Below are 24049 nucleotides of genomic sequence, written 5' to 3'. Positions count from 1 at the left end.
AAGGCCGAGGTGGTAGGAGACTCAAGGTACAAACAACTCCTCATCAAGGCCACGCAGGACTCAGTTGTCTACCTCCCTCACCCTTGGTCTCTCACTTTGTTTACAGTGTCTACCTCCCTCACCCTTGGTCTCTCACTTTGTTTACCTTCCACATTGTTTACTTGTCTACTTCCCTCACTTTTTATCTCACTTTGTTTACCTCCCACGTTGTTTACAGTCGTTAGTGGTGTCCAGTCGTTACATTCTTAGTGGAGTGTTTGTATGTTATGATCCTGTATACGTGTAAACAGAGAGAGAGAGAGAGTGAGAGAGAGAGAGAGAGAGTGACCCTGAGCTTGGCTGTACAGGATACTGGGAGTTGAGTATCCTGGATGGTGCGGATGCTGACCAAGGTTTCTCCACAGCTCCTGACCACACACACACACACACACACACACACACACACACACACACACACACACACACCAGGGATATACCTAGTGTTGCTCTTGCCCGTCAGTAAATAGAGACTTGGCAAATCGCAATGGAATGTTGTGTGCAGCTTCTTATCTCTACTCTCTAGACGGAGGTAGTGTCTTATTGGTATTGATCAGAGTTGTGACCGCTCTCATAATGCTAAATATTATGGGGTGCGGTGGCAGAGTGGATAGCAGCGTTCGTCTCCTCCCCTAAGAGTCGGTAGTTCGATCCCACGGTAGTCAGTTCATGCTGCTGGGAATTATACCCGGGACAATTTTACGATGTGCGGTGATCACACGAAGATTAGGACCCCCGCTTATTTAACCTGATGCTAACCTAACTAGACTTAACCTAACCCTCACAAGGGCTCAGGGTGTTTAATAGTCAGGTGAAATAAACTGGTGTTCCCAATCTTCACGAAATCCTTAAAATCATGCCATTTTTTTACCGACCGCCAGGTTAGGTTAGGTGAGCAGCATACCTGAAGGCCCTTGTATAGTACAGAGTTATATCGGGCTCCTGCTAGTGCGCACGTTTCTCACGGACGAGTTTATCGACACCCCGATAACCGATGTGATTAGTCTACTGGGATTGAACACCTTGTATAGTGTGGTAGGAAAAGGAAGCGGGGGAGGAGAAGGAACAGTAGCAGGAGGAAGAGTAGAAACGGGGGGAGGAGGAGGAGAAACAGCAGCAGAGGAAGCAGAAGGAGGAGGAGGAACAGGTGATAAGTTGTTCTTTAGCCTGGGAGGGACAAGGTCACTGAAGGTCGACGTGTCAGGTACAGGTGTGGTGGTGTTGGGGGGAGTGGTGGTGTTGGGGAGTGGTGGTGTTAGAGTGGTGGTGTTGGGTAGAGGTATGTTGGTGTGGGTTTGTGGTGGTGGTAATGGCGGGGACTGACTGGTGCAGGGTTGTGGTTTTGTGGTGGGGAGGTGTGAGGAGGTGGTGGTGGTGGTGTGAGGGAGGTAGGAAGCATTTTAAAAGAGAGAGAGAGGAAGTGAATCACGTAATATGTCTGGATCACACACACACACACACACACACACACCTTGATATTCCCACGATACAAAACAATGTTACCACCACCACCACCTGTCCTCCTCTCTCACAGACACACACAGTTCAAGGTTTTTTCCCTGGTAATAGTGACTACAAGGTGATAACAGGCGACAAAGTAGAAGTTTTTGGCAATAACTAACGGCGGTGTGTGTGTGTGTGTGTGTGTGTGTGTGTCTAACAAGGATAGGAGTATAATGCGTATTATATTTAGCATGATGTTCGTGGTGACTCTACATATACGAACAAGGACATGCGTAACGTACAAAACAAGGACATGGTTAACGTACAAAACAAGGACATGCATAACATCAAGGACAAGGGGAAAACAAGGACATGCATAACGAACAGTGTGCGTTTGGTGGTGGGGGAGGGGAATCAAGGACGAATACGAACAGCTTACACAACACAAAGATAAGAGAAACGAACAACGTACACAGGACACAGGAAATCCGCAATAATGTCTTGATGCAAATACTGTAGCTACATGGCTGGTAAATATTGCTCAAAGTATAATATTCCTCTACCTGTAATACTCCTCTACCTGTAATATTCCTTTACCTGTAATACTCCTCTACCTGTAATATTCATCTGCCTGTAATACTCCTCTACCTGTAATATTCCTCTACCTGTAATATTCCTCTACCTGTAACATTCCTCTACCTGTAATGTTTATCTACCTATAATATTCATCTACCTGTAATATTCATCTACCTGTAATATTCCTCTACCTGTAATATTCATCTACCTGTAATATTCCTCTACCTGTAATATTCATCTACCTGTAATATTCCTCTACCTGTAATATCCCTCAAAGTATGTGGTGAATATTATAGCTATGTAGTATGCTGTCAAGTATGTTTATGTTGAGACAAAAAGTCCTAATTCATTTTACAGCTTTGGTGTTTAAGCTCAGTCTCAGGTTAAAAATAAGCTGATACTAAGCTCACCCAACCAATATTGTACTAGCCCAGCTTGACTCTGATCAATACTACTACACCCTATTCCTTGAACAGTTTTGCGGACATCTGCTTGAGGGGGTTAGGTTAGGTTAGGTTAAGAAAATATTGTTGTTTATTTTAGTGTATTTTCGTGTTATACCGGTTTTGTGAGTTAAAAATTTGCTGTGATGATTAATGATGACGATTGGCGTTAGTGACGTGTGGAGGTGGTGACGTGTGGAGGTGGTGACGTGTGAAGGTGGTGACGTGTGGAGGTGATGACGTGTGGAGGTGATGACGTGTGGAGGTGATGACGTGTGGAGGTGGTGACGTGTGGAGGTGGTGACGTGTGGAGGTGGTGACGTGTGGAGGTGGTGACGTGTGAAGGTGGTGACGTGTGGAGGTGATGACGTGTGGAGGTGATGACGTGTGGAGGTGATGACGTGTGGAGGTGGTGACGTGTGGAGGTGATGACGTGTGGAGGTGGTGACGTGTGGAGGTGATGACGTGTGGAGGTGATGACGTGTGGAGGTGGTGACGTGTGGAGGTGGTGACGTAGGTAGTGTAACTAGATGCCATATATTGTTATAAGTGTTTTATGTAAGTAATTTTGACCGGAATTAGAGATTATGCCATATCCTCTTGTGTGTGTGTGTGTGTGTTTCTGTGTATGTTTGCTTGTATACGTATGTGTGAATGTGTGTTCGTCACTTCAAGGGCACAAGAAGGTGAAGTACATACATACATACATACATACATACATACATACATACATAATGGAAGCCCCTCGAAATCGAGGATGGCTGGCCCAGGGGCCTCCTAGGCGTGAATTTGTTAAGGTGTAGAAGCTGTCGCCAACACAACAACCACACCCTGAGTTAACGAGCTGCATGACCCAGTGTCACGGAATAGTCCGAGAAGACCGGACAGCTCGCCAACTGCACTGGCTAACCATTACCCCAGAATACAATCCGCAAATCGATTAACATCCAGGTCCCCAATTACTGCTGGGTAGACATACAAGGTTAAATGCATTCTTTTCTCGTTACCATTACACCATCTGTATTCTTATCAGTTAAACACACACACACGCGCACACACACACACACACACACACACACACACACACACACACACACACCGTTAATATTATACCGAGTCGAGCGAACATATACTTCTGGCTTTACTTCCTTGTATGTATCATTGCAATGTGGAGAGAAATGCCAGGCGTTGTTGAGTGCCCGTGCTGGCATTTCTTGGGCAACAGGAAAGACTCGTTATTTACTTGTTTGGTGTTTTTATTGTTTTTTTTTGCCCCCTTGTATTTTCTTCTTCGTCTTCTTCTTATTCTTCATTCCCTTTTATTTTATTATTTTCTCGCCATTTTTCTTCCTCTCCCTTTCCTCCTCTCTCCCATCTTCTTTCTTCCTCTCCCCTTCCTCTCTCTCTCTCTCTCTCTCTCTCTCTCTTACATAAAATCATAACTACAGATCACATCCATACTAGTAGAGTCTCTGTCTAAGTTTTCCGCCATCTTGGGGAATCATTGAGGTCAAATAGGTTCTCCAGTGGCTAAATAGGGAGAGAAAACAAATGTAACTTCCTTTGAGAATCCAATTTTATGTCGTAGTTTCACGTGGCCAATTAGAACGAAATTGGATCACATGGAGATAAATCACCCCGACCCCAATTTATCTCACCTGATGATTAAAAACACCTTTATGCTACCTGGGAGGAGGGGTTAGGTTAGGTTGGTGGTGGTAGTGGTCATGCCAAGGTCCTTTCAACCAGTTTGGCTTGCCTTTGGCCCCGGTGCTCTTGGCTGTCTTGCTTTGGGTGGTGGTAGTTGTGGTAGTACAGTATTTTTGCTGGTTGATGGTAGTAGTTGTGGTAGGAGTCTTATGTGCGGTTGGGGTATGAGGGGGGGGGGTGGATAATGGATAGGGTACATTGAGTGGTGGTAGGTTGGGGGTGATTGTGGTGGTGGGGGTGTAGTGGTGGAGTAGGAATGATTCGTGGTATTGGGTAGTGGAGGGAGGGAGTGGGAGGGGGGGGGATCAGGGAGGGGGAGGTAGGCAACAAGGGCGTTGCTGTGTAAAGTGGTGGGCAGCAGCAGAGTCACACACCGGGTCCTCCTCCTCATAATGAAGCTCACAACAATGTCTCCCTCTCTCATTACTGAAACAACTGTACACACACACACACACTAGTACAGGTAGCTACAGGTACATAAACAGGTAGGTCAAGGATACAGGTCTAAATACAGAAATGAATACAGGTACAGAAAGCAGGTGGTCTTTTTAACTGAGAATATAACTTGATTGTGTGAGTTTTACCTACATTCTGTATGTTGTTGGCCCCACCTGTATGTTGTTGGCCCCACCTGTATGATGTTGGCCCCACCTGTATGATGTTGGCCCCACCTGTATGATGTTGGCCCCCACCTGTATGTTGTTGGCCCCACCTGTATGATCTTGGCCCCCACCTGTATGTTGGCCCCACTCTGTATGATGTTGGCCCATGTGATCTTGGCCCACCTGTGTTGTTGGCCCCACCTATGACCATGGCCCTACCTGTATGATGTTGGCCCTACCTGTATGATGTTGGCCCCCACCTGTATGTTGTTGGCCCCACCTGTATGATGTTGGCCCCACCTGTATGATGTTGGCCCCTGCGATGTTCACTGTGATGTTACCTGTGTGTTGTTGGCCCCACCATGGTGCCCCCATGATGTTGCACCTGTGATGTTGGCTACCTGTATGATGTTGGTCCCACCTGTGTGATGTTGGCCCCACCTGTATGATGTTGGCACCACCTGTATGATGTTGACCCCCCCACCTGTATGATGTTGGCACCACCTGTATGTTGTTGGTCCACCTGTATGTTGTTGGCCCCCACCTGTATGTTGCTGGCCCCACCTGTATGTTGCTGGCCCCACCTGTATGTTGTTGGCCCCACCTGTATGTTGTTGGCCCCTGTATGATGTTGGCACCACCTGTATGTTGTTGGCCCCACCTGTGTGTTGTTGGCCCCACCTGTATGTTGTTGGTCCCACCTGTATGATGTTGGCACCACCTGTATGATGTTGGCCCCACCTGTATGATGTTGGCCCCACCTGTATGATGTTGGCACCACCAGTATGATGTTGGCCCCACCTGTATATTGCCACCACCTGGGAATTATTACACCTGTATTATAATTATCTAGGTTAAGGCACCACGGGAATTATTGTACACCTGTACTATCATATATAGGTGAAGGGCGGCAGGGGGAGAGTTGAATGGGTGGGTGGCACATGTTGGGCGGCAGGTGGGGGGTGTTGAATGGGTGGATGACATATATTGGGAGGGGGGGGGGTTGAGTTGTGTGGGCGGTGGAAGTATGTGAAATGAGCGGGTGGCAAATATTGGGCGGCCGGGGGGAGTGCTGAGTGTGTGGGTGGGTGTCACATACTGGGCGGCTGGAGGGGAGTGTTGGGTGGGTAGGTGTGGGTGGGCGGCCAGGGGTTTAAGTTCGTCCTTGGGGAGACTCGATGGTGTCCCTGACCGTGGGAGGGGCGGCCTCCCGCTCCCCCTCCCTCCCGCTCCCTCTCTTCCTCCCCTCCCTCCCGCTCCCTCTCTTCCTCCCCTCCCGCTCCCTCTCCCACACCACTCCTCCGTCCTCCCTCACCTCTCTCTCCACTCCTACACCACTCCTTCGTCCTCTTCCCCACTCGCCTGTCCTTCCCTCTCCTCCCCACTTCCCCCTATCGCTATTCTTCTCCTTCCCTCCACTCCCCTTCCTCTCTCCACCCCTTCCCCCAGTGTACCTCTTATGATGTTGACACTATGGGCCTCTACCTGCCTGTAGATCCTAATGTGACCAGTACCTCTCTCTCTCTCTCTCTCTCTCTCTCTCTCTCTCTCTCTCTCTCTCTCTCTCTGTTTTTACTCCCCGCTACATAATATACTAGGAGTGTGGGCAGAGGTGTATAATGTTAGTCGTGTCTGTCTGTATGTGTGGTTAGGTTAGGTTTTAGCGAGACAAACCTCACCTCATCTAATGTATTTACTAGTAGTTACTGTATTGGCTGTATTTCATTGTATTTTGTATTTTTTTTTACTGGATCCATCTGGTCTAGTGTGGTGCAGAGGAGGGTGTGGTTGAGTGCAGTGGTGTGGTGCAGGAGTGGGTGTGGTTGAGTGCAGTGGTGTGGTTTGATGCAATGGTGTGGTGCAGGAGTGGGTGTGGTTGAGTGTGGTGGAGTGCAGTAGTGTGGTGCAGGGACGGTGGTGGTGGTGGTGGTGGTATTAACACACACACACACACACACAATTTCATTCAATAAAATAAATAAAAAATAAAATAAACATCTGACGTATATAATGTATAAATAAATTACCTGTTTATATATTAAGAAGATGGTAATAAATTTTTACTCTTAACATAATACATATTTATGGAAGTGGTAAATGGATGGTTTGGGGTCACGGTGTAGTTAGAAGATAGTGAATAAAAACAGGTTTGGAACGAGTTTAAAATATCTGCATTAATTTCTAGATCAACTGATGTCAAAGGGTTTAATTTATGAATGGTGGAGTTATGCCACCACGAGCAGAAGACTGGCGATGGTTCGTCTGGCGCCGCTTCCTTTAATGTGTCTTCAGAGTGGGGGTGTAGGTTAATGTTTGGCGGTGTGTGAGATGTAGGTTAATGCCTGGCGAAGAGTAGGGGGGTGTAGGTTAATGCCTGGCGAAGAGTAGGGGGTGTAGGTTAATGCCTGGCGAAGAGTAGGGGGTGTAGGTTAATGCCTGGCGAAGAGTAGGGGTGTGGTTAATGCCTGGCGTAGGCAGTAGGGGATGTAGGTTAATGCCTGGCGAAGGGTAGGGGATGTAGGTTAATGCCTGGCGAAGGGTAGGGGATGTAGGTTAATGCCTGGCGAAGAGTAGGGGATGTAGGTTAATGCCTGGCGAAGTTTTGAACGGTAAAGAACCCGAGACCTGACATTGTTGCACGCTTCGCCAGGCCGGACGAAGGGAAAGGCAGCCAGCAACTACTCCTCTAGTTTTTACCGACATAATTACATTTTACCGAACAGTTCCGTCCGTCCGTCCGGTTGGTTGGAGAAATATCTGGGATGATGAAAGTTGGGGTGCGGGTGTAGTGGTGGAGCTTCCGTGTGTGTGTGTGTGTGGCGTTAATCGAGGCTGTACCCTATATATGAATAGTGTTATCTCAGTACATTATCACTGATAGAGCAGCTGCCTGTTGTGGTGATGCTGTGATGGTGCTCTGGCAGGAGGAAAACACACACACACACACACTCTATTTTTACTCCCGATATGACTTTTTTATTATTTTTTACGCAACTCAGGTAAAGAACCAAGTTGCTGCCTATCGACCTTTAGTTGTAAGTGAATACCAAGGCTGGGCTGACCACAGTTTACATACAGCATTGTGTTGCTTATATACCCGGAAAATAACTTGCTAGATTATATATATATCCCAACAATGTTCATTACTTTAAATATCTTAGGTTAGGGTAGGTTAGGGAAGGGTGGGGTTGTGTTATAGGTTAGGTTAAGGAATGTTACTGTAGGTTAGGTTAGGGTATGTTACTTTAGGTTAGGGTAGGTTGGGTTAGGTTAGGGCAGGTTGGGTTAGGTTAGGGCAGGCTATGCGTGTGTAAGAAATGTTTGGCGCGCGTTTAATTATACGTAAACTGACCTCTTGTGTACGATAATCTCAGGTGACTGGTTTAACCGCATACTTGTACCCCTCTCAGTGGTTCCTCCTCGTCTATAGTATATATATATCAGTTAAATTAGTTTGTTCACCCAGTTAGTCTGTTTGTCCGATTGAGTTACCGATTTTAATGATTAGATTGGATTAGGTCTGATTTTTGTCCCTATTAAAGATTAGACCTAAAGCCAATGTGATTAGAACCTGTTAGGATTAGAGGTCACTATAGTTAGGTAGGATTAGTAGCGTGAGACTCGAATTGAACTTGTGTTTTATAGACATGATTAGAGATGATTCAGTTACTTGCTGAGGTGTATTACAAGCTCGACGCCCGGTTCACAATGCCCAACCAACCCTCAGTAGGCCAAGGTCACCTGTGTGTGTGTGTGTGTGTGATGATTACATGTTGTGGGGTTGTGATGGTATTGTCCCTCTCTTCCCCCCCCCCTTCTCTCTCTCCCCCTTCTCCCTCCCTCTCTCCCCCTTCTCCCTCCCTCCCATCCCTCTCCCCCCTCTCAGTGTGTTGGTGCCAGCTGTCTTATAGGTCCTCTCACTAACGCCATTAACTTACACCATCATGCACCTTCCCTTGTTCGTTGTGGGTGTTCATGTTTGGAGCAAGTGAACCTCCCCACCCCCCCACTACTACCTCTTCCTTCCTTCCTTCCTTCCTTCCTTCCTTCCTTCCTTCCTTCCTTCCTTCCTTCCTTCCTTCCTTCCCCTCTCCTCCCCTTCCCCTTCTTCCTCCTCATGGTGGTGTGTAACAGTAATAGCGTGGTGTTGTGGAGGTACTAACTGGTCTGGGTTGTGACGTGTTTTTGTGCCGCCGCTTGGAGAGTTGCTGTGGTGGTAGTGGTGGTGGAAGGTTGGGCTGAGCTGGGCTGTGTTGGGCTGAGCTGTGTTGTGTTGGGCTGAGCTGTGTTGCGCTGGGCTACACAATATTGTCCTCTATACCTGCCTGACATTCTACCCAAGTGTTGCTGATGTTAAAATACCTATTAAGATGATGTTAATATGTTTGTAGGTAAATTAACTCACACTATGTTAAATTAAGACCCTGTACAACTAACTCACTCACTCACTATACTTGGCTAATAACCAATCTTCTTGTACCTTACACACGCACATACACACACACATTCAATGCTTGCCAAAAGGAAAAGTAGATTGTAGGTTAAACACAGTCGTTCATGACCATTCACGCTCTGGGGGTATTTTTAAGTCATTCATAATTTTATACATAAATTTTTCTCCTTTTTTGGCGTTATGTGGGGATGATGATTGTGTGTGTGTGTAAGGTAGAGGGGTGTAAGGCAGGGTTGGCTATAAGGTAGAGGGGTGTAAGGCAGGGTTGGCTATAAGGTAGAGGGGTGTAAGGCAGGGTTGGCTATAAGGTAGAGGGGTGTAAGGCAGGGTTGGCTATAAGGTGAGGTGTAAGGCAGGGTTATTATAGGTAGGGGTGTAAGGCAGGGTTGGCTATAAGGTAGAGGGGTGTAAGGCAGGGTTGGCTATAAGGTAGGGGTGTAGGCAGGGTTGGCTATAAGGTAGAGGGTGTAGGCAGGGTTGGGTATAAGGTAGGGTGTAAGGAGGTTGGGGTAGGGGTGTAAAGCAGGGTTGGCTATAAGGTAGAGGGGTGTAAGGCAGGGGGTTGGCTATAAGGTAGAGGGTGTAAGGCAGGGTTGGCTATAGGGGGGGTGTAAGGCAGGGTTGGCTAAGGTAGAGGGTGTAAGGCAGGGTTGGCTGGGTAGAGGTGTAAGGCAGTTGGCTATGGTATGGGTAGAGGGGTAAGGCAGGGTTGGCTATAAGGTAGAGGGGTGTAAGGCAGGGTTGGCTTTAAGGTAGAGGGGTGTAAGGCAGGGTTGGCTATAAGGTAGAGGGGTGTAAGGCAGGGTTGGCTATAAGGTAGAGGGGTGTAAGGCAGGGTTGGCTTTAAGGTAGAGGGGTGTAAGGCAGGGTTGGGTGTAAGTGTAGTGCCTCCCCCCCCAGAGGTCGGTGTAGTGTATAGCCTGACCTCAATGTTTGTGGGTCCGAGAGTTTTTGAGGTGACGCAGCACACGAGCCTGGGTGAGTGAGTTACCCCGCTGCAGGTGTTGTTCACTCCCTTACCCCCCTTCCTTTCCTCCCCTTTCCATTCTTTCGTTTTCCTTCTCTTCCTTCCTTCTTCCTTCGTTTCTTTCCTCCCTCCCTCCCTCCTCCCCCCTCCATCCCTCCTCCCTCCCCTCCCTCCCTCCCTTACCCTCCACCCCCTCTCCCCCACTCCCCCCTCCCTCTCCTCCCCCTCCCCTTTCCCCTCCACCCCTCCTCTCACCTCCCTCCCTCCTTCTCTCCCTCCTCTCTCCACCCTCCCTCCACCTCCTCTCCTCCACTCCCTCTCCCTCCCTCTCCCTCCCTCCCCATCCCTCCCCTCTATCCTCCACACCTCCCTCTCCCCTCCCTCCATCCTTCCCTCCCTCCCCTCCCCTCCCTCCCTCCCTCCTCCCTCCCTCTCCCTCCACTCCCCTCAGTTCTCGTGAAACTTGGATGAAAAATAAAGTTCATCAGATAACTTTTTAAGACTTCGTTATGGCGTTAAGGAAAACTCGCTTCTTTTATTTCTCCCTTCTTTCTTCTTTCTTATTTCATCTCTTCCTTCTATCACCTCTCCTTTCTGTCACCTCTTCCCTTCTTTCACCTCTCCACCTTTCACCTCTTCATTCAATCATTCCTTCTTTCCTCTAACATATACAGGAATCAGACAAGAATCACACTAGACGTTATTGATCTGTCTGTTATATACGTATTGCGTTATGGTTCTGTTTACATTATACAGTGAAGTGTTTTGATTATTGAGAGAGAAACAAATGAGCATCAAGAAACAGGTCACATTATGGCGCGAATCTACCTTATCTGACACCGTACACCTGTTTGAAATCAACCCAGTTAATTAATCTACCTGTGGCACGTGTGTTAGGTAATTTAGTTTATTGTACACCTGTTGAAGTGATGGGGTTTATTAATTAGTCTTTATACACCTGTTGATATCTTTTTCATAACACTGGTTTAACACTAAATTTGTGTGTGGTTTTTTTTGGGGGGGTCTTGTAATGAGGAATTGGTTTTAAGATTTTAACACGTAAAAAATAAACCCAAACCATTTTTTCTATAAGTTGTTGATACAGTTTTGTTTGTAGGTAATGTTAATCCAGTGTTGTATTTGTTGTTGTTGTGAGTTGTATCGGGATTGTAAACTGATGTTGTTGGTGTTGTTAAAAAAAAGTCAGTTGGTTTTAATTGGTGTGGGTTTTATTTCGCCGAGTTGTTTTTGGTATTGTTGTTTTATTTGTTTAAAACACGTACACACACGCACACACACACACACACGCACACACACACACACACACACACACACACACACACACACACACACTGGTGGACTTTGTAAAGAAACTGTCACGTATTTATAAACTAAATTGATATGAGCAAGTGTGTGTGGGTTGAGGGGGTGAGGAGGGGGAGAAGGAGTGTGGAGGGAGGAGGGTGGAGGGAGGAAGGGATGATGGAGGGAGGGGAAGGGGTGATGGAGGGAGGGAAGGGGTGATGGAGGGAAGGAGTGTTGGGGGGAGGGAAGGGGTGATGGAGGGAGGGAAGGGGTGATGGAGGGAGGGAAGGAGTGTTGGGGGGAGGGGTGAGAGAGGGCGGTCTTATACACCCTGAACCACGCGACCGCCAGTGCTGGTAGAAGGTGAGAGAACGTTCGCCAGGCGTTGTTACAGACGCATATTTCCTGGTGGTCTGAAGGTTTAATTGGTCTATCATGATAAAGTCTATGATGCTTAAACCCGGGTGAACGTTCGCCAGGCGTTGCCCTTATCGTCTGGCGTGGTTATTGCGTTAGGTTGGGTTAAGTAATACAGGCTATACTGATCTGTGTGATGGATGTATAACACCCGTGAGGGAGTTATTCACTTGTATGTGTGAAGGAATAATTATTAGCTTATTTACCTGTTAATTGGCACCAGGTAAGAGACATAATTAACACGGGGAATCATTGTTAAATATTATATACGTTAATTTAAGTCTTTTAGTGGTGAACGCATCTAGTTAAGGTAGAGTGTTAATGATGGAGTTACTGCTGTGTCTGGTGATAAGTGACCGTCACTCACTGTCACTCACATGTGTCGTTACAACTACACACTAGACTTGATACAGTGAGTGGGCGGGTTACAGAGAGTGTAGGCGTGATACAGTAAGAGTGGGCGTGATACAGACAAGCGCGTACAGTAGTGGGTGGTCGTAGATACAGAGAAGGCGTAGATGAGATCTCACCGTGTCACCGTGTGGTGTGTGTGTGTGTGCTACTGACCCTCATAGTTAAAGACACATCCCTGCCTCACACACACACACATGCAGCAATTTCTAGTCACACCAATTACTGTCTCACCATATTCTGTCTCACCATTACCACCATACCTTGCTGTCACACCATGCTACACTACTGCCACACCATTACTGCCACACTATCACACCACACCACCTGACACTACTAACAGACACCACGGCATATTTCACCTGATGACTAAACACTAACCTAATCCCCCAGGTAGCATTTGGGTGTTTTAATCAGGTGAAAATAAGCTGGGGGGGGGGTAGGGGTGGGTTGCCTAGTCTTCACCTGATCCGCATTCCCATCATATTATAAAAGACATGTTTGGTGTGAGCTTTCGACACGACACAGGTTAAGGTCGCGACTGATGGTGTTAAGACTCGCTAGGTCAGGTCTAGTCATCTGTCGTGTGTGTGTGTGTGTGTACCTCAGTCAGCACCATCACAGCCTCTCACTTTCTCCCAGTAGGTCGGGGAGGAAAATCTGGGTTAGTGATCACCCACCTCCCCTCCCTCCCTCCTCCCTCTACTAGCCCATATAATAAACCACGAGCGCGCACACACACATACACACACACACAGAGGTACACACGAAGCCACATGACACTCAAACTCAAATGTGTATGACAGTGTGTGTAAGTTACATCACTTTCATCATGTGTGCGTTCTGATGTTTACTTATGTACACACTGTCAGTCCCCCCCTGAACACACACACACACATGTACACACGAAGCCATTGTACTCCAACTAATCCCTCAAAATCGGCAAAATCGGACTCGTGGCAAAAATCTAAGTCAATGATATTTGTACCCCTGCGCGATTCAATGACCCAAGCGATCGTTCGCCCGCCTCTTGCTTACAGTGGCGTTCGTGGCACTGGGTTACATAAGCGGTTGTTTGGTGCCAGATCATCAGACCAACACACGCACACACACACAAACACGCACGCACACACACACACACACGCATGCACAGGTCCCAATCATGGTGTCTTGTAAACGATGGATTTTAGTCGATGCAAAATGCGTATTATGAGTTACAAATAGAAACACCTTTATCACTACTAGTTTTTGTTACCTGTGTCGTTACCTGTCTTATTATGTTACTTGTTACCTAATTACGTTACCTGCCTTATGACCAGTCCTTTGTTACTTTACCTAGCTTGTTACGTTACCTATAATGTTACATAACTATTTACGTTACAGGACTTCCCCTAAACGCTACCTGTATTATACTTGCCTTATGACTTATGCTGCTACTAACTGTTACCTGTCCCGTTAATTACCTCATTAGCTATATCGATACCTGTTACTTTAAGGTGTTTCCATAGTTAATCCACGTTGCGTATAGCAGGTACAAATATGTGTTAAGGTGGTAAGCTGTTTACTAAATGACCTCAATCTTGTTGACAAATGCAGAGCCTCGCCCGGACGGCATTCTGGCTCCTTTCCAGGGCCAAGCTGTACAGTTCATGGGGTTTAACGTAAGGTGTCAGCAACGTTTTTAGGGGATTAACGTGAGGTGTCAGCAGCAACGTTTTTAGGGATTAACGTAAGGTGTCAGCAATGTTTTTAGGGGATTAACGTGAGGTGTCAGCAGCAACGTTTTTAGGGATTAACGTAAGGTGTCAGCAATGTTTTTAGGGGATTAACGTGAGGTGTCAGCAGCAACGTTTGTCGATGATTAACGTGTCAGAATTGAGATTTTTTTTTCTCTGAATATCAAATGAGAGAGACAATTAAATTTTTTGACGAACCTTGAGACGACAAGTGTTCCTGTAGCTTCCGTGAGTGAGGCATTTCTCTCACCATCGTCTGAGAGTCCTCCTACCCCCTCCCCCTCCTTCCCCTCTCCTCCTTCACTCTCCTCCTCACCTCCTCCACTCTCCACCTCACCTCCTCCACTCTCCTCACCTCTCCTTACCCCCTCCCCGCCCTCTTCCACCTCCTCACCGTCCTTCCTCTCTTCACCCCTCCCACCCCCTCCCCCCTCCGGCCTGGGGTTCGTCTTGGCGGAGGTATTTAGAGATCAGAAGAGAAATTTGTGTCTATTTACAACCTCCACCTGTTATAGATAGATAGATGGATAGATAGATAGAGGAGGGAGGTGGGGAGAGATGTGGTGGGAAGGAGTGAGAGGTAGAGGAAGGGATGAAGAGGAGAGGGGTGGGGATTGAGAGGGAGGGAGGGGGGAGGTAGGTAGGGGAGGGGGGAGGTAGGTAGGGGGTGGGGAGGAGGTAGGGGATGGGTGTATGTTTCTTTAGTGGCGTCAAGGGAGTATTTCCTGGTGTTGAGGATTTGACATTCATTTCCGGCCATGGTGGGTGGGGGGTGGGGAAGGGCGATGGGGGAGGGTAGGAGGAGGAGGTAGGGAGAGATGGAGGGAAAGACAGAGAGTGTGACAGTGAGAAGGAGGAAAAGAGGGAGAAACAGCGAGAAAATAAGGAGGGAGAGAAAGAGTGAGAGAAACAGGGGGAGAGGGAGGGAGAGAAACAGAGTGAGAGACAGGGGGAGGGAGAGAGAGGGAGATAGGGAGATAGATGTTCCCAGACTCATTGTTATCAGGGCGAGAAAGCTGCCAGAACCACTACCACCTCAGGCGCCTCAGGAACACGGTCGAGACCTACTGACTGATGTCCACACTCACTCGACCTCAAACTGACGTACACACATACTCGACTTCGACCAGGTGATTTAGCCCGTGTTTTGACAAGGTATAGTAACTGTGTTTAGGTAGTTTAAACCCTTTGACGTGTGGCCGCTGTTAGGTGTAAACAACAAGACTGATGTACACAGTAGCGAACGTGATAGATGCATGGACATAAACAGTGCAGGTAAACAATGTATATAAACAGTGGCGTCAAATCTTCAGGTGAAATAAGCTGTGGCGTCAAATCTTCAGGTGAAATAAGCTTGGCCGTCAAATCTTCAGGTGAAATAAGCTGGGGCGTCAAATCTTCAGGTGAAATAAGCTGGGGCGTCAAATCTTCAGGTGAAATAAGCTGGGGCGTCAAATCTTCAGGTGAAATAAGCTGTGGCGTCAAATCTTCAGGTGAAATAAGCTTGGCCGTCAAATCTTCAGGTGAAATAAGCTGTGGCGTCAAATCTTCAGGTGAAATAAGCTTGGCCGTCAAATCTTCAGGTGAAATAAGCTGTGGCCGTCAAATCTTCAGGTGAAATAAGCTTGGCCGTCAAATCTTCAGGTGAAATAAGCTGGGGCGTCAAATCTTCAGGTGAAATAAGCTGGGGCGTCTAATCTTCAGGTGATCCGACATATTTAAGCGTGAGAGCCTCTAATAATTCACCCCTGTCATGGCTCAGTGTTCTGTTTACGGTGAGAAAAAAAGTGAGCTTGTGATACCTTGGCGGTGGATCTGGGCCGGTGAGTCTCCAGGTAAGTGTTGGGGGGAGAGACCAGGTGTTAATGAGGGGAGGAGACCAGGTGATAGTGTGGGGGGGAGACCAGGTGATAGTGTGGAGGGAGGAGACCAGGTGATAGTGTGAGGGAGACCAGGTGTTACTTAGATCAGATGATAGTCTGTGGTGGGAGGAGACCAGGTGTTTATTTAGTGGTGGTGGGCGTAGCAAAGCAATCTGGAAACATTAAAAGATCTGCCGTGGCCATGAGAGAAGCGATAGTCACGAGGGGGCAGAAACACTCTAAAAAAATAGGTTACTTGGAATACTGTGTTAAGCGTTAAATACAGGTATCTACATGTACCCTTATAAAGTGTTCTGTAATCTGAAATGTGTTTTTTGTGCGTCGCTGTTTCCTGAATCTTTATTTCTAAGTGTGTAAACATGCCAAGGTTGTTAACGAGGTCCATTCAGTCGGTAGTCAGTCTGGTGTACAGTATTTTATCATTGGTGGGGGTACCCTTAGTAGCTGTGAAAGTTGCAAGGTGCTTAATGAACGCTCGGGACTCCAGTATTTATGGTAATGCACTACAAGGGTCAATATCCCCTGTTGTAGACCACGAGGTTGCAACAAACGGCTTTTTTTTTACCTTGATTAACTTTACCTGGGGAGCGCTGTCAACTAAGGCTTTGAGAGTTATATATAGCGAATAATCTGCCCCCGAAGACGTGGGTGTCTCTTCTACGATATCACGTGGGGGAGTGATCTATTGGACGGTGGATGAGGGAAGTGGCAGCGTGTGGCAGCTGACGTCCTCCAGAGTGGGAAGCGCCCAGAGAAGGTTCAACGCTGTTCAACGCTGCAGGGGAAAACGGAAGTAACGACGGGGAGCCAGTGAGATCACAGTGGCGTGGCCTAGAAACTACAGCGCGGGAAGGTTGCTCGACCCACACCACAAACTTCCTTACGGGGGACGGTCTTAGGGCTCAGTAGGGCATGTCCTACACGCTCCCTAACTCACACGTTAAAATAACATCTATTAACGTTAATCATAAGGACGCTTGTGGTGTGGACGGGAGTCGTCGTCGTCGGTGCCTTGGCAGACATAGCGGTGAAAAAGACCGTTGCTAGGAATCGAAGGAACGCTTCAAGGCTCGTGCGGCAGTTTGCGCGGGAAAAAAAACCTGCCACAAAGATAAACACAGATTGGGCGGGAAAAGGGAGATAAAGAGATAAGGCGATGTGCACCATAACGTTATCTAGATGGTGGTGTGTTGTGGTGGTGTAGCACTATACACATGGTGTTTGTGGTAGACTCAGGCCTACTCTACCAATCATTATACAGCAGAGAAATTTGGCATCTTGAGGCTGCCTTGTGGTGAGGTTGCAGACGACGCCTGAGAGCCCGTGGGAGTTTTTCTCCAGGATAGACAAGAACAACACTTCAATATGTCATCTTAACACGACAAAAACATAAATCACGGAACACTTAAACTTAGTATTTGTTTTAGCATTAAAATTGGATTCAATATCACGTAGATAGTGCATGTTTTAGCGATACATGACTGGTGTGGTGAGGTAGCTAGAGTGTTTCCTTGTTCGTACTGGGGAAAGCCAGATACGTGGGATGGCCTCCACAGGGAGTTTCGCTCTTTCACCGGGGTTGTGCTAGTGTGTGTGTCTGTGTAAGTGTTTTTGTGCCTCGGGGAAAGTTGGCTGCAGCCCCTCCCCCCTACTCCCTGACAAGACCTGCACGGTGCCACACATTACATAGAGGCGTCTTGCATGTATAATCGACTTAGTTATTATAATTCGTCTCCAAGCAAAAGCGACAAATCACCATTATAGGTCACTTATAGAATGTCTTTTTTTTCTCTTTTATGTAACCTTGTTCTTTTTTTTCTGAATAAAACCTTGGCTAGTTTTCGGGTGAGTTAACAGTGAGCGGCTTCATTATTTATTGTCGGTTCTCTTCAATATAACACTACAATAACCTAAACTGTCCGATATAGCAGTGATTTTGTCGTTTTTCTTCAATAAAACACTGCAATAAACTAAACTCTCCAATATAGCAGTGATTTTATTTGTTTCTCTTCAATATAACACTGAAATAAAGTTAATATACTAAACACTCTAATGTAACACTTATATAATCATTGCCCCCGTCCCCACACTTAATGATAAACTATACTGTGTAATATTTCGTTGTATTTATTATGAATTTATATGAATACAGGTACACTATGAATACAGTAATTATGAATACAGGAACACTTAACTTAGGGTGTGTGAAGGTAATGTGAGAATGAATAATACAAAGAGAAACGGTGTGTTGTGGGTCATACAAACACCTTGTCTTAGTTGCTGTAGTACTGTACCTTGTTCTTACTAGTGAAGGTTACAGCACTGTATTCTTTATCTTAGGTGGTGTACACGGTGTATGTTAGTTGGTGTACACGGTGTATGTTAGTTGGCGTACACGGTGCATGTTAGTTGGTGTACACGGTGTATGTTAGTTGGTGTACACGGTGTTCTATTATAGTTGGTGTACACGGTGTATGTTAGTTGGTGTACACGGTGTTCTATTATAGTTGGTGTACACGGTGTATGTTAGTTGGTGTACACGGTGTATGTTAGTTGGTGTACACCGTGTTCTATTATAGTTGGTGTACACGGTGTAGACTCAAACCATCGCTTTTACACTTTCAACTACGTCTCGTGGTTACTCTACTATAAAGGTTTTTCGTTGGATCGAGAAATTGGGTCACGTGGTTAGGTTAGGGTTGATTCAGGTGGTTGGGTGAAATGCGTATTTTGCTTAGGTTAGGTCAGGTCAGGTCTTTAAATTCGTATTTTTGGTTAAGTAAATAAACAAGTAAACATCCAGGGTCACTTAACATTTAACTTACAAACATTTAACTAAATTTTACCAACTTACAAATATACCTTAGCTGTATAAGTACAAATATAACATTGTAAGTAAATAATTTGACACTTATAAACACACAAATGTAAGTTACTGAAGTGTTTTGTTGTTTTAAAATAATTGCAAAAAAATGGACTTGTTTGCCGTGTCCGCTGCTCGTTAGTCTAATGTGAGAACTGTGTGTGTGTGTGTGTGTGTGTGTGTGTGTGTGTGTGTGTGTGTGTGAAATGTTTTATCGTCCGGTTTATTGTTGGTTTAGATAAAGTGTTTTAATGTTAGAGTGACGTTTTAACAACTTGAGAAATTATTTTATTATTGTTTATTATTATTATTATTATTATTATTCATCTTACTATATTTATTCCATCTCTCTTATATTATCCATTTTATCCATCATATATCACAATTATGTATCAGCTGTTGTCCTTACCACACAACACACACACACGTCTGCCATTAGGTTACCTTGAACTAAGCAATGCAGTTTCATCCTGTTTTACAATCTTAAAAGAGGGTAATGGTGTGGATGGTTGGGTGATGTGGATGTGGTGTGGATGGTTGGAGGGTGTGGATAGATGGTCGGGTGGTGTGGTATTACAGACGGGGTACTTGTGGATGGATGGTCGGGTGATGTGGAAGTGGTGTGGATAGTTGGAGGGTGTGGATATGGTATTACAGGCGGGGTACTTGTGTAGGAATGGCCGGATGAAGTGGGTTATGTGGATATTCAGAATAAAGCGGATGTGGTGTGGATTGCTCGATAAATACATTAACTTATATACACAAATTTACGTAGACTCAATAATAATTAATTAGAAATAATATAATATTTTTGCATCACTAATATAGATTGACAAACATTCAATAAAAATAAGTTGATAAAATAATTAGTGTATTATTATTTTACAAATACACTTAATAAAGATAATAAGATAATTTGTTGGTAATAAAGAAATAGTTGAATGTTGAGGTAAATTTATGTAAGGATGTTTTGATGACAAGGGTAAATGTTTTTGTTGACCTTAAATGGCGGAGGTAATGTTTATGCTAATATCTCAATACGTATCGTGAATTTATAAACATTACTCTGGCGTTCGGGGAATGTTTATATTATTAATACTAGTTTCTGTTTACATCCATATATATTATTTGTCTTTTAATTGGTTGTTTGTTACATAACACTGGTGAGTCATTGGCATCAAATATTGTGAATTTATCTTTAATGTAACTCGTATTTAGTTTATTATGTAGAGGTTATTGTAGAAACTGGCTTATGAATATAGGCATCGTAGATAGTGGCGATATAGTACATTATATATTAAGCCTACAGTATACAATATAACTTATAATAAAACTATGTTGCACTTAATACACATATAGGACTGAGATAATATATACTGTACACACACACACACACACACACACACACACACACGTTACAAAAAGAAAACCTCAATGGGATTTAAATTTTTATGACGGAAAATTTTTTTTTTTTTTGTCCCTGGCTGTTAAGTACCGTTTAGTGGGTGCGGTGGTGGTGTGGATATTTATACCCGCTTGTCGTCCGCAAAGATCGTTGATTCGCACCCCGGGGCAACCACTAGCTGTAAATAGGAGTTACTAGTTTTACAGTTTAGGAAATGAAGGATGTCGAGTGTAGTGTTGGGTCGTGGTGTGCTGCTGTCTCTCCATACCTACTGAAGATTAGTTGGAGTGGGTTAGGGTGGGTTAGGTAGGTAGGTGAGGGTGGGTTAGGTAGGTAGGTAAGTGAGGGTGGGTTAGGTAGGTAGGTGAGGGTGGGTTAGGTAGGTAGGTGAGGGTGGGTTAGGTTAGGTTAGGCTACAACAGAGATAAAACACGTTAAAACATCGTGTTTGTCGTCCGCCGTTATGTCATATTTTTTGCTGAATGACCGCGATGGTTGAGGTGTGTGTGTGTGTGTGTGTGTGTGTGTGTGTGTGTGTGTGTGGTTGGTTCCTCCTTACCTGAGCTTGGAAGACTCGCCTTATTTGCGTTATTAATTAAGAAACAGGAACAGGTATAGATGGCGTTTGACGCTTATAGATGGGTGTTACCCTTATGACGTCACATTACATCATCAAGACGTCACGTTACATCACGACGTCACATTACATCATCAAGTCGTCACGTTACATCACGACGTCACATTACATCATCAAGTCGTCACGTTACATCACGACGTCACGTTACATCATCAAGACGTCACGTTACATCATCAAGACGTCATGATCCACAAACTTCCTCCACTCATTTGTTTACGCTTGAAGCTGTTTCCATCTTACTGACGTTAATAAATAAGGACAAGTATTTGAATTATGGTGGTATTTTAGGGAGAGGTGAGAGAAGAGGGAGGAGAGACGGGGGGGTGGAGAGAGAGATAGAGGGGTGGGAGAGAGAGAGAGAGACAAACAGGGGGGGTAATCCGGAAATATAGTACCTTTTTAATAATGTTTTCTACTAAATGTTGTTGTGTTGCTTATGTTTTTATTTTTATTTTTGGGGGTTTGGTTTGTTTTTGTCCTTCAGAACTTTGCTGTTAGGTAAATATTGTTCCCTATTTCCTGTTTACGTTATTGTGTTATATCTCTCAGTGTGTGTGTGTGTGTGTGTGTGTGTGTGTGTGTGTGTGTGTGTGTGTGTGCGTGTGCGTGCGTGTGTGTGTGTGCGCGTGTGTGTGTGTGTGTGTGTGTGTGTGTGTGTGTGTGCGCGTGCGTGTGTGTGTGTGTGTGTGTACAGATGGTTGGGGGTGGTCTACATAGACACCTACCAGCAGACGTAAGTACGGTATGTGATGATAATGGGGTGCAACTGTATCGTGTAGGGGGAGGGGTGAGGGCGGGAGGGGGGCGTATGAGGTGGGGGTGAGGGTCGAACCCGGTAAGTCCGTCCATGATCCCGTTCCTCCCTGAGACTGTGTGTGTGTGTGTGTGTGTGTGTGTGGGACGACCATGAAGATACACACATATTCTCTCTCTCTCACACACATTGTCAAGGGGTGAGGGTCAACACCCCCCCACTGCCAGACGCGTGACATATTATTCAACCCAAACTATCGTACAGTGATAAGTGCCACCTCTTGAGTCTACCTGTAGTTAAGCAGAGCAACACAATAACCTAACGTAACCAGATATTACATTATGTATTATATAATTTCACAGTAATGGTACACAAATAAACACAATTTAGTCACTGTTAAAAATAAAGATAAGAATTTTAATGAACATAAAACGGAAGAAAAACGCTATTCCGGGTTATGTAAATTAAAGTCGTACATCAAGTTTTCGTTTTATGGTTTGTAAAAAAAGAAAGAAAGCTTCGTGTTTGTTTTACAGGAATAGAAACTGTAAATAGAGTCTTAAATTATGCGTCAGGGTTTCTTTTCCTTCTTAGCTTGCGGCGGTTAGGTTAGGTTAGTTTAGGTCAGGTCAGGTCAGCTTGAGGCCAGGACACTGTAAACACAAACATTGAGGAATAGAATGTTAAATATGTTAGTGTTTGTTAAAATTAGTAGATAAATCAAAGGGAAGAAAATATATGACTTTATAGACACAGGAGAAGAAGGAGGAGGAGGAGGAGGAGAAGAAGGGAGGAGGAGGAGGAGAAGAAGAAGGAGGAGGGGGAGAAGGAGAAGAAGGAGGGAGGAGGAGGAGAAGAAGGAGGGAGGAGGAGGAGGATGGGAAGGAGGAAATGACTGTATATAACTGTAGCGGTGGGCGAGTGAACGGTATGCTCAAACTTGCATATAGGGTAACAGTGACCGCACGGCGAGGTATATTCTGTCAGTATACTCCGCTATATGAGACAGGTATGTGTATATCTTGTCAGTGTATACCGCTACCTTAACTTGTAATGATGGGTGTGTGACTGATTATTATGGTAGGTGTGTTATTGGCCGTTACTGAGAAAGGTATGTTCATAGCAGGTGTGTAGGTTTGTTAATTGATGTTATTGACTTTGTTACTGATGCAGGTGTGTATTGGTGTTAATTGTTCTGTTGATTATGTTATTGATGCAGGTGTGTAGTATTGTTTTATTAACTGTGTTACTGACAGAGTTTTGTTGTTTACAGGTGTGTAGAGTGTGGGGCGGGTCGGGGTCGGGGTTGTGTTGGGCCTCGTCAGCCGCCACGGTGGAGTCACGCGGCGGGAACTCCGGCGGCGTGTCGGGGGCCCTGCCGCCACAGCAGCCCCTCTCCAACAACCCCCCCCCCCCCCCCCGCCACAACACCCCCCGCCACAACCGCCACAACAACCCCACCAGCAGCAGCAGCCACAGCCTCACCAACAACAACAACCTCAACCAGCGCAGCCGCAACCAGCCATTGCAGCTGCCGCACTCCCAGCTGCTGCGAACAACGGGCAGCCGCAGCACGGCCAGGCACAGCCACAGCCAGCACCTAACGCTGCCAACGCCCACCCACCTCATCTTCCACAGCAACAACAACAGCAGCAACAACAGCAGCATCAACAGCAGCAGCAGGCGGCAGCGGCAGTAGCGGTTGTAGCGGCAGCGGCAGGAGCTGCACAGCCTCACCAAGGACCTCCACCTCTTGCTGCAGCAGCGGCACACGTCGCAGCACCTGCAGCACCTCACGCCGCTGCACAGCAGCACCCAGCCGTGCCTCACCAGGCTCACACCCCCCCTGCCCACCACCCAGCACTGGGTAAGTGTACACACACACACACATACTATAATAATTCTCACTTCATTAATGGATGTCTGGCATTAATTTTTCGTATACATGAGAGCTGACAGGTCCAATAAACTGACCTTAACCTCACCTACACTACCCCAGCTATTAAGGTAATTAAAGTATAATTTAGACTTGTGTTACAAACGGTCACGTGTTGAGTGCCGCTGGTCGTGTTAATGGGGACACATACAGGTGACCTGCCGCCACATAAATGCTTCAGTAACATCAAAAGTATTATAGCTGCAACACGCTGGTTTTATTATACTTAGTGACCTGGTTATAAGTTTTATTTCCTCGCTTCTCAAGTATAATAAAACCAGCAAGTTCTATAATGCCTTTGAAGTTATTGAGTCTTATAATGAGGTCATGTCATTACTAGGTCACCATGTACAGTATTATTTCAAGGGATTGTTTAAGGCTAATAATGGTAAGTTTAATTATATTAGTCTTTAGATAATTAATAATGATACTTTGAATGAAAAAGAATTTGTACTAATCTACTACTACAGAT

General features: G+C 45.7%; 1 protein-coding gene across 1 annotated transcript in view; it reads left to right on the top strand.

The window, feature by feature from the left end:
* LOC121862121 (protein roadkill-like) overlaps positions 1–24049 on the top strand; it is a 49656-nt gene that overhangs the window by 9926 nt on the left and 15681 nt on the right. The window contains exon 2 of the mRNA XM_042360115.1: positions 22915–23508. The gene's annotated coding sequence lies outside the window, so the exon portion shown is untranslated. The remainder of the gene's footprint in view (positions 1–22914; positions 23509–24049) is intronic.

This window comes from Homarus americanus, unplaced genomic scaffold (assembly GCF_018991925.1).
Source record: "Homarus americanus isolate GMGI-L3 unplaced genomic scaffold, GMGI_Hamer_2.0 scaffold25013, whole genome shotgun sequence".
Classification (NCBI taxonomy): Eukaryota; Metazoa; Arthropoda; class Malacostraca; order Decapoda; family Nephropidae; genus Homarus; species Homarus americanus.
The sequence above is the reverse complement of the archived record's forward strand: the minus strand, read 5'-3'. Positions and strand labels throughout refer to the sequence as shown.